The following is a 16,668-nucleotide window of genomic DNA, read 5'->3' as shown; positions in this document are numbered from 1 at the left end:
CGCGGCGCTCGCGCGGACGCCGTTGAGAGGCTCCGTGGGGCGAAGGCGCCTCGCGACGCTCGCACGGACGCCGTCGAAAGGCTCCGTGGGGCGAAGGCGCCTCACAGCGCCCGTGCGGACGCCGTCGAGAGGCTCCGTGGGGCGAAGCCGGGCACGGCGGAGGCCCCGCGAGCCCGGATGGCAGAGCCAACCCCGGGCTGCCCTGTGGGAAAGGACGGCGCTCGCCCACGCCGCCGGAGGCCGAGCCCGGCCCTCGCGGCCCGCCGGGGCCCCCGCGGCCGCCGGGGCTGGGCGCCAAGGGCTCCGCGGGGAGAGCCTGGAGAGCGGGAGGGGGCTGCAGACCGGGGAGCCCTTCGCAACGTCCGCAGGCAGATTTGCATCCTGCGACGACACCAGTTAAGCGCTTCAATGAATTGGGAGCGATCTTCCAGCGTATTTTTAGCTGGCACCAACAGGCATTACATAATAGCTATTATATAACAGCACTACAGCTACAAATATTCTCTTTGGGGCTTTGTTTACTTTGTTTGTTTTCTTCTTTTCTTTTTTCTTTTTTTTATTTAATCGTCTCCTTGGTGGGGAATTGATCAATAATTGTGCTTTCCATCAAACATGGGAGGCAAATCCTTAGGAGAAAAATCAAACGGCGCAAAAATGTTGTTACTAAGCCTGCGAGCGCTTCCCTCTCACCCAACCTCAAACAGAATTAACTATTCCCAGAATAGAAATTCCACCAAGGCTTATCGGTGGTTTAAAGGGACAGGCTGTGATTTTGTGCAGACACCAAATTTCTCAATATCAGATTTTTTTTTCTTTTTTTCCCCATCTCTTGCTGATATAGCCCAGAAGACAAAAATAAAGCACGGGGCAGGAGGGGGAGCACTGTGTAAAGGATGGTGAGCGAAAACGGAAGGAGCTTTTCTTTGTCTGCCGGCAAGATCAGCTCCAGTCAGTGCCCCTTAAATATCTTCTCTGGCATCTTTTTCTTTTTCTTTTTAAATCTTTTCTTCCGAACAGCCGTACTGACAGAGCAACGGAGGCTTCTGCTTCCCGACTAGGTGCTGCTTGGAAAAAAAGAGGAAAGTTTTCGAAAGCTACAAATACGTCCTTTGCCTTGCTCTGCACCCCAGCGGCGCGGGCGACGGCTCGGCTCGGCTCCTGCTCCGCCGGCCGGGAGCCCCTCCGACGAACRCGGCAGCCTCCATGACAAACCAAACCCCGGGCTACCCAGACGGGGAGGCGTCGCGTGGGAAAATAAAATAGCCTTAAGAGGGAGCAGAGAAGGGAAAACACAAATGCAGCTGCTCAGAGAGCGCGGAGGGGCTCAGCGGAACAGCCAGCAACGGGCAAAACCCCCCGAAAACAGCACAAAGCAACAGCGGAGGGAGCCGAAAGGCGTCGCATTAGCACGACGGTGCCAGGTTCAAGCTAAATTATTGGGGCGCGTGGCAGGAGGAAGGAAAACTCATCAAATATACCGAGGTACATTGCTCTATGTGGAATAGTGCCTTGCTTTTAGTTTTAGTCTGTTTTTTTATAGCTTTTTAATTCACAGGCTTTTGTCATCTGTTTTGATCTGGAAAGGAAAGAAACTTGCTGCAAAAGCTGCCTCAGGAGTTGCTTGGGTCATGGCCGGCAGCAGACACGGCYGCACCGCAGGGCTTTGCAAGGGCTCCACGCTGACCACGCTGAATCCAGCCGTTTATCACTTAGGAATGGAAATATTAGACTACCAAGCGGGAAAACAAGCAAAAGCACTACGTTTTCTTGCATTTGTCATGGTTTTCTTCTCCCTTGTAAAAGTCATCAAGGGCTTTTGCAATAACTGCTTGCTTGCAGTACTGGGAAGTGGCAAAAGCAACCTTTACTGAGACAAACGCTCGCGGGTCTCGGGAGAAACGCTCCTGACTCACTTCAAACCTGCAGGGCCCTGCAGATCCCACGGCCACAGGTGCTGAGGATAACGGCATTTGCTGCCGGTTTGGATGCACTGTTATTTCTGCTGCTGAGGGCCCTTCTCAGGATCAAAGCTCTGCAGGCAAACACAGCTCGACAGCTAAATCCCCTGGTAACGACCCCTTCTGCACGGTCCTGCATGTGCATAGATAGCTCGTTTGTGCATGTACGCAAAAGGGAACGACAACAAAAAAGTCTTCCTCAGGACTCAGCAGCATTGCGGCTCAGCTCGATGCTGCTTGCGAGCTCCCTGGGGTTTTGCTTTACGAGAGGCGTGCAACAGGAGCGTGATGAACCCAGCTACCTGGCTGTGCTTCCACCCGGCGCAAGCCTCTGCAAACCTGCCGCTCCGRGGCAAAAAAACCCAGCTTCACCGTAAAGAGTGCTCCACAGTATTTAAGATAGAATTAAAATGTATTTAACTCGCATAAGTGACATGTAATACATATAGGAGATTAAAAAAAAAAAAAATGCCGAAGATCTGCAAAATACGAAGCATTAATCAAACCACCGCTCTGAAAGACTTTGCTGTGAAACCTCCAGCGAATAGCTGCTGGCGCCCAGCCACAAGGCCTGGATGAGTTGTTTCGGTGACATGTACTTTTGAACTAGCTATAAGAGGCCATTTGGGGCACGGAAAATGACCCTGTCGAGCTGGGACCAGTTCCTGCCGCAGCTGATCCTGCAGAGCATCTCGGCATCTCAGTCCTCCACCTCTAAGACTAGAATATTGCACCCTTTTCTTAACGCCGGCCTAGCTTGTTAAACGAAAGCTTCAGAGCGTGGTCCACCTCTTCCTACGTTTCCGGAGCACGTAATGTAACTCCAGGTRTGTTTGGGGATAAGCTGCACCCATCTGGAACACGTGCAACCAACGGAGACAATCGGAGAAAACGGGGTCGAACGAGCTCTCGTGGCAAAGCGCCGCCTCCCTGCCCACGACAGAACCAGCTGGCCYGAGACCGTCCTCGACCGTCCCTGTTTAACGCGCTCTTTGCAGCCCCCCAGTGATGGAGAGCATGAGGAAACGCCTCGAGCAGCCCCTGGCACAAGCCGCCGGGAGCCAGCGCTTCGCCTGCGCTTTCCGCCGCAATTCCAGCGGTGCCGGAATAAAAGAACTTCCCCTACAGAAGCGTGCACTCCTTCCTAAACTGCAGGGAGGGGTATGTGCATCGCCAACAGAGGAGCAAATGTTTAAAAAAGAGGGAGGAAAACCTAAGGGTGTGGAAAGCGGCGCCCGTAAGAAGGTTTGCAAATCGCTCCGYGCAATCGCAAGTGGCCAAGCAGCGCTCGTCCGAACTCTGCCAAAGCACCAGCCGTTTCRAGGGGGCAAAAGGCCTGCAGACCGGTGGGCAAAACAAGGGACCTGGGGGACCCGGCTGCTCAGCACTGGTCCTGCCACGGCCCCCAAATTCAGGCACGCTGAGGGTACCCTTTGGCACCGCTTTGGTACCCTCTGCTCGCGAGCACATCCTTCCCCGACGGCCGGAGCCCGCACAGCTGTGGGAGCTGCAGAGCTTCTCCACAGTGACCAAGGAYATATCTTACACGCAAAAATGTTGTTTAGAAGTGCTACAATATCAAGTGCTCTGAAGGTAGGAGATTCCAAAATGATATCTCCCCTGTCAAAGCACGAGAGCACTAAAGCTCACCAGAGGCAACGCTGTCAATATTCGGTAGTATTTCCCTCCACGCTGCTCTTGAGACTGGCTCAAATATGTTTTGTTGTATTTGAAAAGAAATTGAGAAAGTCAGGTCCCCTTGCATGAAGAATCTCATCCCAGGTTACTGAAAACTGGCAAAGAATCAGGGAAGGGATTAGGGTCTTTTCATAGGAAACACGGGGCAAAGCCAATACGAGGCAGCACTGTCAGCACTGCCTACAAAAAGTTTTAATCTTTTGCTGACAGTTCTTTATCTCACAAAACAAATTGCTCCAAGTGAACTGCGACATCAGTGTGTGCGAATCCAGTTGCTCAGGGCTATTAATGTTTAAGATGTAATTAGAAGTAAGGGCAGAAAATAGCCTTTGAAGAATATTTTTCAGACCATTAGTTGAAAGAATTTTCCACGCAATTTCTCCTTGGCATTTCTGAGTACAAGGGCCTTCTCTGTACCAAGTGCTCCCCACCCTGCTAAGCGCTTTCAGTGGTCACATTTGCTACCTATTCAACACACATCAGTGATGCCAGCTCTGATCCTGCTGCTTTGTCAAGCCCAAGAAGACCCGGTCAAATCTGACTTGCGTTGACAACGGGCTGCCTTATTCCACTTGCCTTGGTGGAAAAAGGCCAGACCGGTTTTACTCTCTAATCCCACGATTTTCTCCTGGTAGCCAAACTGTTTATGAATTGCAGGAAGGAGGTGATAGAAAAACGACAGAATATTGCACATTTACCCACCGAAAATTGCAGAACAGAAATCATATGCCTTGTTGCTATCCAGCAACAGGGACCCGATCTGCTCATTAATAAACAGCCCGTTAAGCCAGCACGTTTCTCTATAAGAAATTTTTCCTATGAAGCCTCTTTGCCTTGTGCTCATCTTCGAAATAAGACRCCTTGTTGCGTGCTTCATTTAGATCCTTCCTGGCCACTGAGAGCATCCTAGCTGCAACGGCTGCTTTGGAAAAAAGCATCTGCCAAGCACGCAAGTGCCCTTCAGCTTTTTGCTTCCTGAACCAACTAGGTTATTTGTACTGGGCGATCCAGGCATGGACCAGGGCCCGGCTGTTTTGAGCTCATCGGAAAATGAAAAAACAAMCCCCCCCAAATCCTAGAAATTCAAAAGCAACAGATGAAAAGGAGCATCCAATTCTTTTCTTTTCCCCAATTTTTCCCCCTGGTGCTGTCTAGGCATTGCCTCCCCGTTTTCCAACGTGGAAGCAGCCCGCATCCCCTGTTAGTAGCAGCTCATCAACGCTGGCAACCCAAGTGTCCCCACCTAGACAGCTCCACTGCACGCAGCCCGTGCCCAACCATAGCCATCGCCGGAGAACAGGTGCCTTTTCTTTTTTTTTTTTCCCCCTCTTTGTGAAATATCCCTACAGAAGCTATGGCCTCGGAGATGCCGGTCTGTTGCTCCAAACCCCACTCTTTGCCCAGCCGACACACTGTCGCCTCTCCTTGTCGTGAGCAAGGCGTGTGCCGTGGTGGCCCTCATCACATGTGGCCCTGGAGAGTTGCTCCRGCCCCCCGGAGACTTTCCCCAGCCCTGCGGAGACCCGGGCTCCTTCCAGCTGCCTTCTCTTCCCCCAAGTCGTTGGCTTTTACGGGGCCAGACGGGGATTTTGGCCATGTTCAGCTTCAGCACGAAGCCCTGGTGGCCTTGACGGTGCAGCCAACGCTCCGCAAAGGGCCCTGCTAGGAATCCCCCTGCTCCCGCGYGCGTTTTCCTTTGGGGCTGGTGCATGCCGCAGCTCCTTTGAACTTCACGATTATGAGACGCAGGCCGGGCTTTTAAAAGCGACCTGGTTTCTCTTTGAGGTTTCCTTTCATCCAGCTGGGCGGCAATCTGAGAAGCTGGCATAGACGGGCCCCGAATCTTGAATGCAAACGCGTTTCCTTGTAAAGGTGCATCCGAGCCACTAAAAGCAGGCGCACTGTGGCACGCCGGAGCGTTCATCTAGGTCAGGAATTTGTTTACACAAATTCTAAAAATGAATTTGTCTGGAGGGAAAAGGATCTCTCCTCTGGTTTGGAGCACGAGGAGGCATGGTAAACGTCCACGGGASCAGGCGCTGCTGCCGGCTGCAAACAGCAGCAAGTTTGTTCAAGAAGCTGGTTTATTTTCTGCTCGCTGGTTGAAATGCCGAAACAGACCTCGACCAGAGGCCGAGCCGCACGCTGACCCACATAGGTCCCCATCCTGCATCTGCACCCAGCCCGGCCCTGGCCCCGGCAAGCCCTCTCTCGGGGACTTCTTGGAGCCTGGCTTCTCCCATCCGCGCCAACCACCTATCACGCTGTGCTTTGCTGCTCCGGTCTCCTCCCACCCCCGCAGCTGGCTTTCTATCCGGCAGAAACACGCTGGGAATTTTCCTGCCCCCCTTCCCTCCCTGCTACCTACTGCTGCGTGCGCCAGCTCCCTGCTCCCAGGCGCAGCCCGAAGCCCTTTGATCCGCCCCAATCGCTGCCCCTGCGGAAAAATCTGCGCAAATAAACCAGCACCAGGATGCCATGGCCTCTTGCTAACTTTTCAAGGTGAAGCAAAGTAATTTTTTTTCCCCTGGGTGGATCGGTGCATGCTGCCAGCTGGCTTGTCCCCGAGTTAGCCGCCTTGCAGAGGGCAGCTCAGCAAGTTCACGGGGCTTCGCGCTCATGAACATCATGARGTACAAAATTATAACAGTTCTTTTTTTTCCCCTACCTTTTTTTTCCCCCTTTTTTTTTTAAAACTAATTCACAACCTTGGACCTGGTATCACCAAGGGCTTCACCTGCCCCGCAGCAGACCGAGGCCAGCATGCAGCCCCGCCATACGGCTCCCGGGGATCCCTTCCACTGCTGGACTCGCCTCCGTTACGGATCCTGGGAGTCTAAGCGCAAGCTGCCCATTTYGTTCACCAACTAGAGAAAACCTCGGTTTGATCCCAGACCGCTGACTTCTGCCAGACGCTCTTACTGGATACGTGAAAGCTTGAAAAAAAGCAATATACTTTGCAGTCTCAAGTCAGAGTTTAAGGATAGATTTCTGAAAAAACGCAGCTAAAAATGTTTTTGCTTAATCTCCTTCTGTATCTCTGAATAAATACAGATTACATATATATATGTATATATATATATAAAAATACACACACACAAATATATGTATACTCTCTCACACACACACATATATACATCTATATAAAAAAAATGGGAACTCGTAATTACACAAGTTCAGTTCCAAGTAAATAAACATCTAACCCAAGCCCAGAGCTGTGAAATAAATACCTTGCAGAGAAGTTATTTCAGCAGGACTCCAGAGGTTACCATTTATTTAGTGCGTACAATCAGCTCAGCATCGTACAAGATATGAAGATAAAGAAATGGAGCTGCCGGGGACCCTTCAAGGGCACACCAGCCACGTGCCTGGTGCTCCCAACACCTCCAGCCCCTGGAGAAGCAGCCTCTTGCATGAGTTGCAAAACCCATTTCACATACTCTAGAAGCAAMWMAAAAAAAAAAAAAAAATGCAGCCTGTGATTGCGGAGAAACAGTTCATTCCAACTTCAGAAATTCAATAAATGTGGAAGCACGGAAACTAGAACTGAAGAGGGATGAGTAAGTCTTATAAATAAAGATGAAAATATTTCAGTAGGACATGGTGAGGGAAATCTCCGTGAGAGTAAACCCAAAAGAGAATGAAYGGAACTTATGCAATGCAAAATTGGGGACATATCTGCCCAGATGATATGCAAAGAGCTRGGAGAGGGATTATGGAAGAGAAGGGAAAGGAGCTTGTTTTATATGCAACTGAGAAGGAAGCTGGCTACTGCCAACCAAAAGCTTTCACTTACATCAGGTTCCTTGAGTCAAGACATCAAGTTAAAAAATAWTGTGATTTATACAAATATACACACATATATATATATGTACATGAATGAACCCTAATATATTGTTGGCTCTCTTCATTTTTCTTCTAAGGTTGATGCATTAAATGGTCTTATTTTCAAATTTTATTTCTCTGTAAGAAAAACAACTGCATTTTTTCCAGTAAAATAATAAAAAAGACTACTGTCTCAATAACATAGGTTTCAATGTTGGGATTTTAAGGGAAGACATACTGTGATACTGCTTGTCAAAAGGCGGGAGATGTCTTACAAACTTTCTCAATACCTGCCTTGCATAATCATCAAACTGCTGTGTGCACAGTCTTTAGAGGAGGACAGCATAGGAAGGACAGGACTCAAAGCCTGGCCATCTTTCTGATGCTCCTAGCTCTGAAACGATAAAATACTGCCAGGGTCAGACTGATGGTCCTGTGAAATCCCCAAACGGGTGTCTGAACTCCTGCATCTCATTGATGTCAATGCGTGTTCCTCAGGGCTCAATCTACACTGACACATACTGGCCTTCCCGCATGGTCACATTGGAGACAGCAGCCCAGGAAGGCCCAGGAGATGGAGAAACTACTCAGTCATACCAACTGGACTCATCAGGGACTCAAGAGAGTGGCCCCTGCCAACCCAGTCACCTCTAAACTARGACTGCCTCCTCATTGACCTTCACAGTTGGCTAGTGTTGTAGGCTGAGCAGAATTGATCTTTAAAGACCCCCTCATGTGCCAGCTTCCAGCAGAGGTATGAATCCAGCACTCACACAGGGTTTGTATCCTTGTACTACATCCTCCACCACTTCAGACAAATCAGAGGAAGTACAAGAAAAAAACAAATTAGAAGACACATGAACAAACACGGTATCCCAGGGAGGAGGAAAGTCAACAGAATTTTTGCAGATGGAAATTGGGTTTCCCAAGTCTATTAGACTCTTGGAGTGAGGCAACAAACTCAGAGAAGAAAAATCTGATCAACATGGGAGGTCACGAGCCAGGCAATCACAGGCAAGAGCAAGGATCTCTGCTGTACTRTTAAGAAAAACAGCAATAAACAGTCAGTTTCCTGAAGGAGGAAAATTCACAGGAGAAACCAACAACGACCTCTGGCAGAATCTGTGTTATTTTGTAGAGGCTCTGTTCACACCTCTTCCTAGGAGTCTTGAAGRCACTTGGACAGTTCTTTGAAACACCAAGTCAACATTCAGAGACAATCATCTCTAAGAAACAGGAGAGAAATGGGCATAAGACTACAAGTGCTGTTATTCCACAGTGTTAATAAACATGATCTGAAGCCCAGTTAAATTATCAGGGAGTAGGTTTAGAAGAAAAAGTGAAGGAAGAATTCGTACAGCACATACAGACACTGCTGAAGGTGCTGCCACAGATGTCACAGAGACTAAAAGACTCAAACAGCTTCGAAAGGAGTTTAGACAAATTTGCTGTGTATTGGTACATTCACAGCTATGAAATATAGCAATGTGGATTCAGCCTGATTGTTGGTTGATGGCGAACTGTAGTGGGGAAAGAACAAAATTAACTTTCTTGTTTGTCTCCTGTTCTTGCAGCTCTTACGCAGAGGACTTCCCACGGGCATTGCTCAAGTAGCCACAAGCCAATGTGAGCTGACATCCCCAGTTTTCTCAGACAGATCAGCTTCTCCACAGGTCTAGATTAATGCAGACAAGATGTTTTCACTGTTATTATACAATGCAACTGATGCAGCAATCTCTCTTTCATCATGTTCCTGTGTCTGAGCAGGATATCAGTCACCTAAAAGCAAACGGACGTACAGAATCCATACCAAACCCTTCTTCAAAGGAGCTCTCTGCTCTGCGGTACAGGATGTGCATACCAAGACTGCTCAATTAAATAGCTGCTGTAAGCTCTGACTACAGATTAGCAAACATCTAATTCAGGTGTCAAGACTTCTAAATAGGCATCCAGCATATCAGGAATTGTGATTTAGCATGGTGGTTGTTCAAACAGGAGCTTAAAGAAAGAGCTTTAAGAACTGCAATAGTGAGRACTTGGTATGGGAATTGCTGTCAGAATCATGAGCTCTAGAAAGGAGCAAAAACAGAAAGCAAAATAGTAAATAAGAAAAAAAAAATCTATTCCCTTTTTGGACTCAAGGGAAGTCTAGGAATTAGAGGAGGGGAAGGAGCCCCAAACGAGCACTTCCTGCTGTCACTGGAGGGAATTCAGATATCATCAGTCTGCACGGTTCAACGTGTRCCATCCTCATAAGCACAAATCATGAGTCAGGATCTAATTAACATAACCTGATGCTAACACCCTTTCCAAATTGAATAAATGATTTGGAAGAATAGTTGACTTGTAGGTTTATTTCTGTCACTGCCTGATTGCTTGCTAAGTGCATCTGCCATAGAGGCAACACAYGGAAAACTCCGCAGCACGCTGCTGCCCCAACTGCAGGTAAATCTCCTGTGCTGTCTGGCTGCCTGCTCATCTCCAAATGTTCTGCTGCCTCAGCTGGAAAAAACATATTCCTGGAGGGTGGCTGCAGCTGAAAGACAGACTTACCGATAACTCGATCCAAAAGGGTAAGAAGGGTTTTGACCCCAGGAGCCGAAGCGGCGAGGGCTTGCTCTAGCACCATGCACTGYGTATCACAAGACGGACACATCTCTGCCAAGGGGGGCTGGAAATCCAACCCGCTCCACCTTCTCTCTCATGTGTTAGCTGCGTGCAAAATATTAGYGCCACGGTCAAATAAAACATTCGGCCATTTTAGGCACGCTGCCTAATTAGAGGCCATTGTTATCTGCAAACGCTGTTTTTGCAGCTGTCAGGAAATTAAATAACTCCAGGGTAACTCGGAATTAAATGAGGCTGTACAAACACAGAGCCCGATTCTGAAATCCCGACTCCAACAACTAGCTTTGCTGCTTTCCAAGCAGCTATGCGTCCAGCAAGGGCCCGCAGCACGACCGGCTACCCCTGTCTACGGAGCCATAGGGCAACGCGTTCCTGTCCTCCTTGTGCGGTTCACGTGTCAGTCCTTACAAGCCTGGCAGCTTGTGAACCTGCACGTCGAGCAGGTTGCCTTTGCACCACCTGAACTATCAGCACCTCCTGAGCTGGAGTACAAGTGCCACTACGAGAGCGGTGACGGACCGATAAAAGGAAACGCTTACGCAGAACCCCCTGCTTTGATCTCGTTTTCAATCAATTCGCTGCTCCTCTGGCAACCCTGTAACTTTAAACTTTGATGGCAACCTAGAAACTAAGCTGGTTATACTTTTCCGGTGACTTTTTAAAAATTAAACAAAAAGAGAGGAGTGCATTTCCAATGGGACTGGTGCAAGCTTGTGTAGTGCACAAAAATACATCCGCTTGGAAGAAGTGCTTATGGTGGCCTCCTTTCCTAGCTTCCTGCTTGCCATTTCGGCTGTGCGGAACGCAACGCTCGGCCTAATAGCAGCAGAAGAGCAAGGAGGAGGCGAGTTCTTGCCAGCCCRGACACTGATTTAGCAATAAATGGGATTGCACTGTAATGTGAAACACAACGTGAAAGCACACTTCCACCTGCCTATGAACGCAGTGACTAGCTACCTGGTGGGGGGAGGACTAGGAAATCATATTTTTGCAGCGGCATTTTAGAAGAGAAGCTCAGTTCTTGGGAATACAGTCGTAGGCCATGTCCAGCTCTGAAGCACAGACAAGTAGATGGAAATCTGGGCCTGTAGTTAAGGCAAAAACTGAGCCATACCACAAAACACGCGTGTGGCCTTATACAAGCCRCTTGGACTCTGTGTATCAGTTTCTGTGTATGTGGGAGAAAGAAATTCAGTCTTACCTCACTGGGGTATCATCTGACAGGAAACATGAATGCGCTCCAAAAAACAAAGCATCATTATTATGTTTGGCTAAAAATGTGGAACACGCTAAGGTAAACTCCAAAAATAATTGTTATGTCCACCCGCACTGGAGAAGCGGGTTAGCAAGGGAAACCCAGGCGATGCCACAGTCCGCTGCCAGGAGGTCAGGCTGCTCTCTTCCTTCCTCTTCATGGGATAACACATCATTAATAATGAGCACACCTGGAAAATCAGAAGCAGATCCAAGCTCTGCAAGCTGGAGCTGGCTCCTGAGAGGCAAGGAAGGAGCAGGAACYGGCCTTTGCTTGGATGAGCAAAGGGTCAAAGCTCATCCTGAGATGCCTTTAGATGCATCCGCACCTCAATGATGCCTTCTCCGACCACTGATGTGCAGTGCCACGATGAGGCACCAGGGTCCTTCCTGACCCACTGCCAGCGGCGCTCCACGCTCAGGTGGAGAGCACTGCTCCCTCGGCACYGCTGGCTCCCCCGACCCTCTCCGTGCCCCGCGACCGAACGGGCTCCACGGTCCGGAGGAACCGTGGACTTTGCCTCCGGTAATCAAGGTGCAGAAATTGCAGAAATCAGCGAGTTTTCCWCTTCCTGAAAAAAACTTTCCTGGTATTTCAAAACATCTTGGCAAAGGCTTTGCTCGCAGGATCTGCGCGCCTGGGGCWGGGGAGGACCCAGCCCAGATGAGTGTTGGGAGGGGATGTGGCGCCTCAGGTTACTGCTGGCAAGGAGAAGCACAGAATGCGTTGCAGGGAAAAACCACGAGCACAAAGATATATATATATTAAAAAAAAAAGAATAAGGAGATGGATGTGGTTTGACTTGTCTTTTTCTATTTTCAAATGAAATAACACAACCCCCCTCTTTTTTTCCTTTTTTTTTTTTTTTTATAAACTGCATTTCAGACAATATTCTACTGGACAGAAAGAGCAGTGCAAATAATTACATTTCAAACAGGACTCGAAGATGGAGCTGTGAAATTCTTAGCAGTTTGTGTAACTGTAACCTTGAGGCTGTGTGACTTAATCCTATGCAAGATTAAATATTAAGATATGAGATTGTAAAAGATTATGCAACCCTTTTTGCATAAAACAGTATTATTTTTTCACCATAATCTCCAAACTACTCCACTGCAGGGATGATTTATTCCGTAGGTCTGGAAGTGTACCCATTGTAAAAGGCCTTGGGAATCCTTTGGGACATAAGCTACCTCAATTACTATTTATCATGGCCCTTGCCTGCTACATTATCAAAGCATTTCCACATGTTCACTAATTAATCTTTATAATGCCTGTTATGAGGTGATTTAATAGGATTATCCCTATTTTCCAGATGAGGAAACTGAGCCACAACGAGAGACTACTCCAAGGTCAAACTGAAAAGCCTGAAGCGGGCACGGAAGCTTCATTTGCAGGGTTCTGATTCCTGGTCCCTTCACCAATTCGACTGATTCTTGTGAAACTCAAAAAACAAAGTCTGTTGCACCAGGATGACCATACCAACCCTGGAGCCTTCATAAGAYTGGGTGGCCCTGTACCGAGGCTGGCAAGAAAGCTGAAAAAGACAGGTTATTGCTCCAGGACAAAATAAAATTGGTGAAGTTCTTGRACACAAGACTCAACACCTCTGCCCAGGTGTAGATGGAGATTTGGCTGGTTTTCCCTATCAGGTCACGACGAGGAGGGTCCTCCAAGCCTGCCAGGGACAGAGATTGTCTCACCTTGACAACTGACTGCTAATCCTTGGGAAATCTGAGCTTCTCCCTCACAACTCCTCACGGTCAAAAAAACAAMCCCCCCCAAAATCCCTCCCAAATCTGGCAGTCTGCTCAGATCCCAACTCTGGGGACTGCTGGCACCCTGCAAGGGCTAACCAGTAGATCAGTTTTCTCTGCTTGCAGAAGATGACAGACTATTTTGTGGAAAGTTATTCCAGGCTCATTTTTTCTAATCTAGAGTCACGGCATTTACAAGAAGGATGCCAAAGCAGCTGGAAATCCAGTTGCTAAYGTGAGTAATCAGGTCATGAACCTGAGAGAAGCAGGTCTTGAAAATTAAAGTGGGGTCACAACTGGCAAAGCTTGGGAAGTAAGGGTTGAGTGCTTTCAGCCTGAGGACAGAGGGTTCACGTCTCTGCTATATCGCCGGTGCTCCTTGGGAAGGTCTCTCAGTGCTCCCTTGGATTCAGCTCCCTAGCTCTGAAGGGGGGATAACAGCATTTCCTCATCTTGCAGAGGGTGCCCCATACAAAATTCACTTAAAAGGCAGGAAAAATTACAAATTACAGCTCTACAACTACTTACAGTGGACAGATGCTTCAAAGAAATCTCACAAAACATATTCAAGCCTGTTCCCTCTAAGCCATGGAGCACTCCACCCTGCTAGCTTGGCTCATCTCCACCAAGCTGGCAGGTTGTGGTTAGCTCCAAACACATGGCAAACCACCAGAACAACCAACTGCCCTTAAGTCCTGCCTAAAAAAAATCCACCGATGGAACAGCATGCAAACGGCCAAACGCTCTCTATTGAAACAAATAAGCAGGGCTGCTACTTAACAGTTGGGCTGTATCCACCTAAAATTTCAGTGAATCATTTCTTCATTTCAGTGAGAAAAACATTTTTAAGGTGCTGCATTTTGGAGTGCAGGTTGGTAAGAGCTAGCCATGGTATCTATCTGCTCATCTATCTCAGACTTTGGAGAGCACTAGGAAACAGCAAAGATGTAATCAATTTAAAGGAGGAAATCAAGGCCAGTCAAGTGGTTCAGGAAGACACGTCTGGGCTTTCTCATCATAGGTTGTGAAACAAAAATAGATCACGATACACACCCATCTGCTAGAAGAAACAGTGAAAAATAGGTCTTATTTATGCAATATTTGTTTAAATAGGAGCAGAGAAACTGGACCAAAAAGACTTCATGTGGCAGGTAACAAAAATAAGGAATAATATGGGCTATCGAGATTTGCAAATCCACTGACACGTGAGCTCTAACAAGGAACTAAAGTACTCCCTTCTCTAGGTGACACAAACTAGACTTGGGAATATTCCGTATTTCTCATCCTTTCCCTCCCTTCCCTCAAAAGGTTTAACTACCAAACTACATTGCCTCTTGGGAGAGGGTGGAAATCACACATACGTAACAGCCCCTCAGCATGCATCCAGATCTATATAAGCACTGYGGGAAAGACCTTCCCAATGAAACGCATATTTCTAATTACTCAGTACTCAATTCCCCATGTTTTTAATTTGCATTTAGGTCATTAGGACCACATTACTTTAAAAAAAAACTGAAAATCACAGAGTCTTGCTTGGCCAATACAGAGATCCAACAGGGAGAAATTGTGCACGTGTTTAATAGCAAAAACATCTTCTGCCTAGCAACCAGCAGGCTCTCCTAGCGGTCAGGAYGTGGCGAGCAGGGGAGGGAATTGGCCACTATAAATGTCAGGCAGCAAACTAAGCCCCCATGCCTTGAGATACAAAGGCCTTGTCACTGGGTAATAAAAATTCAAAGAAGAAATAGTTTATAGGTGAAATATTTCTAAAAACAGATGCATCTATTAGCTTATTTCCCTCCGCATTTCAAATGGGGTTACAGACTGCTCCCAGCTAGCTGGGCTCTGTGCTTGCACTTATTTACAAGGCTGAATTCTTGTCTATTTTATATACAGGATAAGAGAGCAGATACGGAAAGCAATCTAACATTCTGATGTTATTGAAAAAGCRAATTGATGTGGCACTAAAGCGTATGATGGTCCTGAATCCAAGGTCAGGTCGGGAACACGTTTTCTGAGGATGATGGTTATCAAAACAGAGCACTGTCAGTAGAAGAGCTTTTTTCTTTTCTGTTTTTCCCCCCTTTTTATTAGAATGGGGTCAACATTTTACAAATTCCGAGAAAATCTCTCTGCCACTCAAACTTCAGTTTAGATTTTTTAAATAGTTCCATTATTTTTAATGTATTGGGCAATTACTGTGAGGTCTGAACTGAGATTAGGAGCCTCTTTATTCTATAAACTGCATAAATTTGGATTTCTGGGCTTACAAAAGTTATTATCTAGATTAGGCAGACTCAAGAAGGATAAATGAAGGACTGTCACCTTCCTCCTGCAGRTGAGCTTCAGTGTGGAAAGACAGAGTCCTGCTCTAGGTTCATGCAGGGGGCTGCAGCAAAGAAAGGTGATGAAAGCAAACGTTTCCCACTCCTGTTTCAATACGGAAATCAAAGTGACCTTCCTCTCTGGTTCAAATCCCAAAGAGATCAGTTATGGCCTAAGGTCGGTGACCTGGAACTACCTACATGCTGATTCTAGGGGACAGAAGTCCGGAGTACATGAGGGTGGTTTGTTTTCCTCCTCACCCCTCAACTTTCCAGTTTCCCTAAAACTGGAACAAGCACGTTCGCCAGTTTGGAAAGCACGAGGATTCACTTCTCCCTGGACCTCAGCATTTTTCCCCCTATCTCCGCTCTCTCTCAAGGTCACTGCCTGCAGGAAAAGATCACCTTGGCTGTCCAAGGGCTAAGGCTGGGCAGGCAGTGCKCTCACCTTGGAAATGGTAGCAGCATGGTGCTTTACAACCTTTTATCTTCAGGCCCACTTCACCTGGGCGACAGACTGTCACAGTCTCCATTGATGCAGATGTTCATGGAGCAACTCATCAGCTGCCACTGTCTCAGAAGGAGCCCAGGTCAGGGACAGGCCTCTGGGATATCTCTCCAGCAGGGAAAACCACCTTCAAACTCCATCCATTGCCCTGCAAGAGGTCTCAAGCAGGGAGACATCACAAACGGGGTAGAAACTCAACTAGAACCACTTGTTGCCCTCTAGGTGTAAAGTGACTGTCTTGCCCCAGGATGGTGTTAGAGGCGCTCCTTCTCCCKTTAGCATGGAGGCAGGTACAAGTGGTGGTGATTCAGAGATGGAGCAGAAGCTAGTCCTTGTCGAACAGACTGGCTCCGTTTCAAGTGGGTGCAAGAGATACTGAGACAAAGATATATCAGAGGGTGTACCATAACAGTCCCTCATCTCCTTGCAATTGGATCAACTTACACATGTGACACTGGATGTGCTCATCCGTCATTAGGCTTGTACAGAATGAAGGTAGTCGAGGGAGAGCTTTAGTTCTTCATTTCACACTGCACTGTGCAGTTGCAGAGAAGCACCGTAAAACTGGAGGGGAGATGGATGGCTTCATTCAGAGCTACCCAGGCAGAACTATCACTAAACCTAGCTGTGGGCTTCCAAGTGAAAAAAGGATGAAGAGGACTGCAGACAAACCAGCCAAAGTGATCAGGACTAGAAAAGAGAGGTAAAACAAACCAAA

General features: G+C 47.8%; 1 protein-coding gene and 1 long non-coding RNA gene across 2 annotated transcripts in view; one reads left to right on the top strand and one right to left on the bottom strand.

Moving 5' to 3' along the window:
• CASTOR2 (cytosolic arginine sensor for mTORC1 subunit 2) overlaps positions 1-16,668 on the bottom strand; it is a 108,674-nt gene that overhangs the window by 27,448 nt on the left and 64,558 nt on the right. The window lies entirely within an intron of this gene.
• On the top strand, positions 1,570-6,626 carry LOC146600898 (uncharacterized). Its single transcript, XR_014897032.1, has 3 exons — positions 1,570-3,551; positions 5,458-5,528; positions 6,386-6,626. It is a non-coding gene; the product is annotated as an uncharacterized LOC146600898 (long non-coding RNA).

The sequence above is a fragment of the Rhea americana genome, unplaced genomic scaffold (assembly GCF_003343005.1).
Source record: "Rhea americana isolate MKP2758 unplaced genomic scaffold, rheAme1 scaffold_111, whole genome shotgun sequence".
NCBI classification, from domain to species: domain Eukaryota; kingdom Metazoa; phylum Chordata; class Aves; order Rheiformes; family Rheidae; genus Rhea; species Rhea americana.
Note: the sequence above shows the minus strand (reverse complement) of the source record. Positions and strands in the feature narration are given on the sequence as shown.